Source organism: Gossypium hirsutum, chromosome A01, assembly GCF_007990345.1.
Source record: "Gossypium hirsutum isolate 1008001.06 chromosome A01, Gossypium_hirsutum_v2.1, whole genome shotgun sequence".
NCBI lineage: Eukaryota > Viridiplantae > Streptophyta > Magnoliopsida > Malvales > Malvaceae > Gossypium > Gossypium hirsutum.
In genome coordinates, this window is record NC_053424.1 from 97,172,955 (window position 1) to 97,182,647 (window position 9,693).

Here is a 9,693-nt window from a genome sequence, read left to right on the forward strand (position 1 = left end):
TTTCCATATATAGTAGGTTAGGTTTAGGTGACCTTAGCGAAACTTTGGTAACCCTCTAACTAGCCAATAAGCCATTAGTTCACCCAAAGGGAATTTTGGAAGATGTTTTAGTGAGAGTTAAGGAATTCATCTTACCAATTGGCTTCATAATTCTTGACTTTAAGGAAGATTTAGAGATACTAATGCTATTAGGGAGACCATTCTTAGCCACCTCCAAGGCCACCATAGATGTGGGCAAAGGAGAGATGATGATGGAAGTAGGTAGAGAGGTAGAGACTTTTAGTTGTGTAGAACCAGAACCTAAGGCAAATGAAGTGTTCCCTAATAGTGATCTAGAGTGTCAAGTTGTTCAGGTAGTGTCTGATCAAGCGACTAACAATATGGAATATTTGAAGTGGTGTATGTTTGTAGGTTCAAGATCGAGGATGTGAGGCATCCGACTGAGGAAATGAGACATCATGGAGAGACAATCGATAAATCAACTCGTAGGGTTGAAGAAAGCAAGATGTGTGTTGGTGCCAAAAACCTTATGCTAGCATCACTATGGGGGTGTTACTTATCACCTAGAGAGAAATTTTTAACTCACCGCATGTGGCAATTCAACCAAAAATTTGTAAATATTTGAATTATTGAGCATGGACTCCGCGTGATTTCTACATTTAGATTAGGATTTTAAATTATGTTAGCTTGATTTTGAACTTGGTAGGTCAAATTTTTGAGAGTTGAGAGAAAATTTGAAAATTTTGCAAGTATTTTGAGGTTTGTTCAATGAAATTGCAATATCCAAAGGGTGTATCACAATTTCTCAACAATTTTGATTGGGGGCAAAAAAAGTTTTTTGGCATCGCGATACCGAACATTTGGTATCGCTGGGGCCAAAAAAGTTTTTAGGCATCGCGATACCGAACATTTGGTATGTAAAGAAAAGCATTCAATAAAAAAAATCTAAAGCAATAAACATAAAAGGAGCAAACTTTAACAAATACAAAGTGTAAGAAACTAAAATACATTAAGCTAAATTTGAAAATGTCTTACAACCAAGGTACATGGACTAAAAATGCATATAAACCTAAGCTACTGTGATAATTAACTTAACTAACACTAATAACAACTAGAACAAGAAGAAAAGTTAATGAGAAATATAAAACCTACAGCTAAGGGAATGAAAAATAAAAACCTTATAAGAAGAAGAAGAAAAGCTAAAGAAAAAATAAGCCTAAACTAAGGTAATGTGGCCTATTCTCTCTCTTAGCCAATTTTTGGCTAATATAACAGCTATTCTGACCCAATTTGTGTGCCCAAAATACCCTTGAATGAGCCTTAATAGATTGGTGTTTTGAGTGGACAAAGACTACCCTTTTTGTCCAATTTTATCCCCTTACGATATTGGTATCGCGATACTAAGGAGGAGGATATCGCGATACCTCAAATAGTTTTTAACTTGGGGGTCTTCTTGGAGGGTGGATATCGTGATACCACTAAAGGATGGTCTCCAATCTTTGAGTCTGTTGGAGGTATCGTGATTCCAAGGTTTAGATATTGCATTACCCTCTCTTTTGGTGTCGTTTTCACTCATTTAAAACCTCCAACATGTTCCTACATTACTCAATCACGTGTTTGGGCTCTCAATGGCACTATTGGTCAAATTGGGTCTCAAAATGAGTAGAAATAATACATTTACACTTATTAACTTAAAAATCTAAAAATTACAAAAAAACTACAGAAAGGACACTACTTTTCTTGAGAATAAGCTCCTTAGTTTTTACATTTCTCATAAACTTTTCTTCTTATTTTAGTTGTTCTTTGTGCTAATTAAGTTAGTTATCACTGTAGCTTAGGCTAAGGTTTATTTGCATTTTTAGTCCCTGTACCTTGGTTGTAAGAAATTTTCAAATTTAGTTTAATGTATTTTAGTTTCTTTCACTTTGCATTTGTTAAAGTTTTCTCCTTTTATCTTTATTACTTTATATTTTTTTTTGCATGCTTTTGTTTACATGCCTTTTAGATTTTCTTTCATAAAAATCTTAACTTTTATATTTTTCTTAAGCTTTACTTTCATGGCTTCTTTTCTTTTCTTTTCTTTTCCATGGTTGTTAGTTTTATTTTTAGCATGAATAGCTAAACCTTTAAGGGGGTTGGTTGATGGAAATATGGTTAGCTGATTTTTGGATAAATGACCAAATTGTAATAAATTAGATTAATTAGAATAAACTTAAAAATTTAGGATTGATGAGCCTAAGGGAACATTAAGGCAAGTGAGACAGAAAGGAGATCTTGTTGGGCACCAATTCATTAGATCCGAGTTAATTGATGAGATCGAAAGATAATCTAATTTAATTTTTCTAACTTGATAAAGTGGAGACTAAGTGGTAAAGCGGAGTCATTTTGAGAGTTTAAGTGATTTCGATCCCTAATTCAAGGATTAGTAAACCACATCAATGTCAACCAACAACCAATTGTTATTTAATTGTTAATTTCGTAACTTTGCATGCTTTACAATTTAGTTCTTGCTAGATAAATAGTAAAGTAGATTCATTTCTCTTAATTTTATGATTTTCTGTAATATAGTTTTTTGCGATTAGTTGGTTAGACTCTTTATTTTACATACACATTATTTAGAAAATGTTCAATCCATGATTCTTATGAGTTCAATCCTTGAGACACTTTAGTGTTCCATTGTAACACTACAAATATTACAACTGATCTGTCACACTTGCAGTAAAGCCGCAATTTTTATATCTTATTTTAAATTCCCAAGTGTTGATTTATCTCTCTCTCATTGATAGAGAGAGAGTCTCGACTTAATTGAAGGGAAAGGTGAATGGACACGTAAGTTTGATATTGACTTTCTAAGTTTTTTTTTTTGCATGTTAGACTCTCACCTATGGCCAAGATGTGGTTCCAATTTATTTGCACTTGTATACACCCTGAGGTAAATGTGGCTAAGATCAATGTTTTCATAGCCACTATGTTTATGCCATTGTGCAGAAAGAAACACTTTGCATTGGAACCTAGATATACTGAAGTATGATTCGCTGTGTTCATAAGAAGAAAATAGGGCTAGTTTTTCCACATCTTGTGACAGCCCTATGTAAGCAAGCAAAAGCTCCTATGGGTAGGTCTAAATTATTTCTGCAGTTATCAAATAATCTGATATGAGATTTCAACGCAAGAAAGTTTATAAATTTTTTAAAACGAAACTGAGATTTTTATGCCCAACAAAGTTCAGATAAAAGTTACCTTCTTGACTCAAAAATGGATAATTCGATGGATGCAAGATGCAGGGCTGATCTATGTGGATTATGCACGAAGACATGGCTTGCAAATGCCATAGATCCCACCTATAAAATAAAACTTACAATTAGACAACAACAAAATTATTGAAGAGGACCTAGAAGAGGAAGAAGAGGGCAAGGCGTCCAAATAGGTCTCCTACTGAATTTGAACTATTTTTTTTCAGATTTGTAAAATTTTAAACTTGGATGATTTTTATTTTGCTTAGTTAGATTTTTTTAACTCTGAAAAGAATATGTTTCATTCTATGTAGGAACTCCACATTTTTTACGGCACAACATATTAGAGCCAAACCAACTAGGAGGAGAAACACATAATCTCGTTCCTTAATTATTTTTAAATGCACATTAGGGACAATGTGCCAAATAAAGTGTGGTGTGTGACATAGAATTTTTAAAATTTTTTGTTTTGTTTATTAGCTTTTATTAGTTAATTTTTTTCTTATGTGTTTTATTTGTGCTCAAGCTTGTAGAAAAACAAGTGATTAGTTAGAAGCATGTAAATAGGTTGTTTGTTTAAACTGTAAATTTAGCCTTAGAATAAAAAATTTTAGGTTGTTTGCATTTAGGCTAGTTAGTTCAATTTGTTAAGCTGTGAATAAGAAACATGAGTTAAATGTACCGAATGAGAAAGGTAAGCATGAGTAGGCATATACGTTTGTTTGAATTATAGGTTGTTTAAATTCAAATACTCAGTTATTGAATTTGTGTTTATTGAAATGGTATAATATAAGAAGTATAAAATCCTTGTAAGTATGTGCTTAAAATTAAAATTACATGAGGGACCAAAAGCATTGTGAGGGTTACAAACAAAATGAGTGGCATAAAAGCATAGAATGGTTAAAAGCTAAGGGAGTGAAGAGTGATCATAGTGAAATGAATCAAAATATGAGAAATTGATAAAATCTCACTCATATTGGCACAAATACTCATGAATTGCTTATACTTGTAAATATTGTAATAGAGTTCAAAGCATGGATAAAAGGAATTGAGTATGTAGAATTCAAATTACATGTATTCTTCAACCATAAATGCTATACTCGTGTGTACATTTTGATGGAGTCATATGTTTAATTCTCTTTGACTTGTTTTCCTTGTAATATATTGAAGTAGCATGTTTGAATGTGAAAATTGTAAGTCATTTAGAAATCTAGCTAGAATTACCTGTTTAACAAATCTTCCTATTATTAATGCTCCAATCCAATCTCATGTACAAAGCATGCTCGAGTACTTTTGCTTTATTTTGATTTTCTTTTTGTTTTATCTTTTTTGCTTTAAGACAAGCAATGACTTAAGTGTAGGGTTATTTGACCTGCCAAAATTTTTAGTCCCAATTTAGATACTTTTCGACACTTTTAAGTCATTTCGTGTTTAATTATTGCATTTTTGGTTTTTATAGCTTAGATTCAATTTATTACAAAATAAGCATTTTTACGCATAATTTTGAGTTAGTTAACCATTCAAGCCAAGACAGGCCTTAAGGTAGTTTTAACTATTAATTGAATGTGCAGGACACCTAATTTTAGGCCCAAAGACATCAGGAATGATAGTTGAGTCGCAACACAACAAGACAAGCTCCAGATCTCACATTCAAAGTCGTGTGTCATGATACGCATAAGCCTGTGTAGTGACACAGGTCTGACGAAGGGAAAAATTTAATTAAGGCTATTTTCATCCGTACAATACATTTTTAGCCTAATCAGGACATTCTAATTAACCTAAGTGGGCAACTAACATTGCCTCTAAATAGTTAAGTTGATGTTAAGCCAATGAGGAGGCGATTAGGTTAGAATTTAGGTTTTAGTTAGAATTTTAATTAAGTCTATTTTCTTCTCTAAAAAAATTATTTTCTTGTTCTTCAACTTGGATTTGACTTGAGTCTAAAACTTTGTTTTTAAGTATTTTTTATATTTTTTTCACTTTTTGATTGTCAACACCGATATCTTGCTAGCTGTTAAAGGATTTCGTGGAACTGAGTACATTCAACCTATTGAACGAATTAATTTCTATCTTTCTCTCATTTTAGTTTATTTGTGTGGTTGCATGATTAAATTATTGCTAGGGAAAATGGTAATTAAATCCATGAGTGGATGACAGCCTCCAAACGTGCAAACGTTTAGAATTAAAATGGTGCAAATAAAAATATAAATATTTAAGTGCGGTATTTGCAAGTGTATGTGTTAAATTGTAATATAGTATTGTATTACAATAGAACAATGGTAAGTATTCCGAGGATCATATCCAAGGGTTTGTAAATTGGAGAAATTATTATTCAATTAATTATAGAAAATAATTACTAATCTAATCGAGTCACGAATTAGTAGTGTGAATCCAAACTGAAATATTAATTAAACTAAGTAAATTACTTAACCTAAATTAACCTAATGAATTTTTTTATTCCTAGTGTCAACAATGTGAGCCTCAGGCCTATGATCGATTAAATCTGTAATTAATAAATAGTGTAAAACCCCAAACCCGGCCTGGACATTATGGCCGAATATGACGATTCACATTAAAGTATTTTTTGTAAAGCGTGAAATCATTTGAAAAGCCCACTGTTTGTTTAGCCTCTTTATGTGAACTAAAAAATGATTTTAAAATTTGCGTCACTATCAAAAAATATTCACTTTAAAACTTATTAATTCAAAAATCTCGTTTATCGCGGAAGCTTTTGCAACAGTTTTGCGTATTCGTGGTATCTTGATAAATCATGCATATATTTTGAAAACCCACATCCTACTACTAGCAAATATAAATAATAAATAAATAAACGAAAAAAATTATAGAGGCCTTATTACATAATGAAACCCAAAATAAAATCTTAATTATAATATTAAAAGAAACTTTGTTGAGCGACCACCTCTAAGTCCTTCGTCGCCTCGATCCGTCTAAGCTTGGGGATTTCTTGCACAGTTGATAGATGGGTGAGTTTACGAAAACTCAGTGTGTGAAATCCTATAAAAGCATACAATCAGAGTAAACACAATTTGGGCCTAAGCCCTCAATTTCAGTTAGGGGCCTTAGCCCCTCTTTCAGTAGCGGTAACAGTCTGGGCCTGAGCCCATTTCAGTATCAGTGGTAGTCTGGACCTTAGCCTATTTCAGTACAGTATGCAAACATAGAATCCTACTCAATCCGTCCGCTACACACCATCTCCATACCAGCCCTACACACCATGTGGGGATGAAATCGACCCACCCAAACCTACACACCAAGTCTACTGGTTACAGCACTAAAACAATGTTTGCAGTAGAGCTGCCAGTAATAGGCTTATAGCCTTTTAGTACACTTCCTCCAAAATAATATATCCTACCCCATGCACTGCAACATGATATAAATGTACATAAAGTAAAAATGGCATGCTTAAACAGTCATATATCACATAGGTGTAAAACAATCATCTTACCAAAAATAAGGGTCCAGGTACACATACCGGCCCAACAGTAGGTCCACAGTCATTTTGGCCGACTTGTGCAACCTTAACAGTCCATCGATAATAATGGGCCCATCGCCCATATTGCGAGCCCATGTGGGCCTACACACTCGTATTGCCTACATAGCCCAAATTGGCCTTAGCCATGTGGTTTACACAGCCTAGCCCAATAGTAACCACACTTTTATGTGATTAATTCTGTGTGGGCCCCATAGGCCTATTGGGCCTACATGGCCTAGTTTGGCCCAAAATGACCAAGTATCGTTTCGCACCATGAAGACACTCATGGCCATCTCATCGACCACACGGCCATATTTTGTCACATAGCCTGCCACACGGGTGCCCACACACCTGTGTGGTGTCATTAACCCACTTTTTTGACTTTTTAGCCTTTGCAGTTTCATATCCAATGGCAGTGTTACACACACCTGTTATGGGGTTGTAACTGAAACTCTTCCGAGATCAACGCACCTATGATTAACAGTAATCCCTCATTCGCCTAAAACCATCGTTAATCCATATCACAATATCGAAAAGGATTTTTTGGATCCACTGTCACTTACCAAACCAACAATCGCAGATCCTTACTGTCTTAACACCCACGTACCACTCCAAAACTTCAACCTTCATAAGAAACATTCGATCGATTCATAAGTATTTAAAGTCCAATAAAAACACATCTCACTTAAAGCACTTACCCCAAAAGTGAATAGACCACTTGTAATGAGAAGAATAATCGGCTTGAACTTCCACAATGGAATCCACACTCCTAGCAAGATTAGTGTAATAGCCCAAAATTGGGTCTAGTTGAAACAGAGGTTTCGGGACCACAAAATCTGAGATATATATAACTATTTTATGATTATTTTTAGGTCTATGATATGATTGCGTGATTGTGTGAAAATTTCGTGAAGAAATTCTATGCATATAGTGCTTAATTCGAAGTTAGGGACTAAATTGAATAAGTTGCAAAACTTGCATTCTAGAAGTTTCTAGTATGAAATTGATTTGAAATATTAATTAGGAGGACTTAAATAGAAATTTGACCAATTTCTAAGTTATGGACAAAAATTGGACATGGATGGAATTTTTGGAAAGTTTAGTAGTAAGGGTATTTTGGTCATTTAGGGGTAAAATGAATTAAAATACAAAATTAAAAGCCAATTTTGCTCATCTTCTTCACCATGGACGTGTATACCAAGGGAGACTCCATTTCTAGGGTTTTAAAGCTTCCCAAGATCAATTGTAAGTCCGTTCTAACCCCATTTTTCAAGTTCTTTATGTTTTTGGAGTCCCGGTAACTTGATTTAGCTTATGCTAGCAATAATTCAACCTAGGGTTCATATTTGGAAAAATACGCATAGGTAAAATTTATGTATTCTGGTGTTTTATGATACAATATGAGGTTTTAAGTTATGTTAGACAACTTGTGCTACTCGGTTTTAAGTGAAAACGAGCAAAAGGGCCTAATCGGTAAAAATACCTAATAGTCATAAGTATATGTTAGAGTGAGAATTTGATGTTGCCATAGAAAGGAAAAGTGATCATCATGTCATAAAACATAAGAATAAGGGATGAAGTTTAATTCCCGAGGCTAGGGGAAAAAGTGTAAATATGCAAAAGTTTAGGGGTAAAATTGTAATTTTTCCAAAGTTTGAGTTAAGGACTGTTTTGAATAGTACATTAATTAAATAAGTAAAATATGATGTTTTAGATCCCGAAAAATGAGATTTGAACCTAGAATGAGAGAAAAATTGAAAATTGGGAAAGTTGGTGAAATGGCCGTTTTAATATCAAGGTAAGTTCATATGTATAATAAGCATTAATTTATGCATGTTTCAATGTAAAATTGATATATTTACTATGATCTCCGAGGTGTTGAAAGTATGTTAGTTGGTATGATAATAATACAACAATAATGCTGTAATTTATATTTGAAAGTTAAATTTAGTGAATTAATTGAATTATGTTAAATTAAATGATTATGGTGCCAAGTTTATGAATTGATTTAAAAATATGTCTATGGTACATGAAGTGCATTGAATTATCATACATAAATGTGATTTCTATGATTATGGATATTATGGGAAATTGTAAGTTCATATGATTTTTAATAAGACAATGTGTAATTTAATGTTATTGCGTTGATATTAAATGAGATGTAAGTTTATATGTAAGTAATACATCACTATTACTTGTATTATGATATTTTATAAAAATATTGGAAATATGTTTGTGAATAATTATTTGATTAGTGAAATTGTTGGAAAAGAGAGAGAAATCCCGGTTGAACCTTCAGAAAGATTGGATGATACAGATGGTATGTAGCTAGGTCACATGTATAGTGCTGAGTGCACATCATGTGTACAAGAGAGCTACAAGACATTATGATGTAGCTAGGTCGCATGGGTGATACTATGTGTACACCATGTAGACAAGAGAGCTACGGGATATATGTAGCTAGGTCGCATGCGTGGTTCCAAGTGAAGGACACCATGTAGACAAGAGAGCTACGAGATAAACTGGCTAGGTCACATGGGTGGTACTAAGTGTTCACCATGTGTACAAGAGAGCCGAACTATATGATGGGTGCAGCTATGTGCTGAAACCACCAAGTATCGAGGATTGATCCGAAGTGTTCAATGGGAGACTCTCTATGTATTGCTTTGTGAGTTTTGTGATGAATAAGTGCAAGAACTTGGTTATGTGAATGATGTATTCATTAAGTGACCAGGATGTGGTAAGGTTATAAACAAGTAAGTTATACATGAGGATGATTTTATGGTGACCTTGTGATCATGGGCCTATACTTGTGATGTATGAAATGTGGTGAAAATTATTTGTGATATGTATGTTAAAATGAGGTTAATACAAAGAAAGTGTGAAAGAGTGAATTAGCAATAAAACTATTTTGGACAGTAGCAGTGACGTGATTTTGAAAAATCACCAAAAAGAGTATAAATTGAA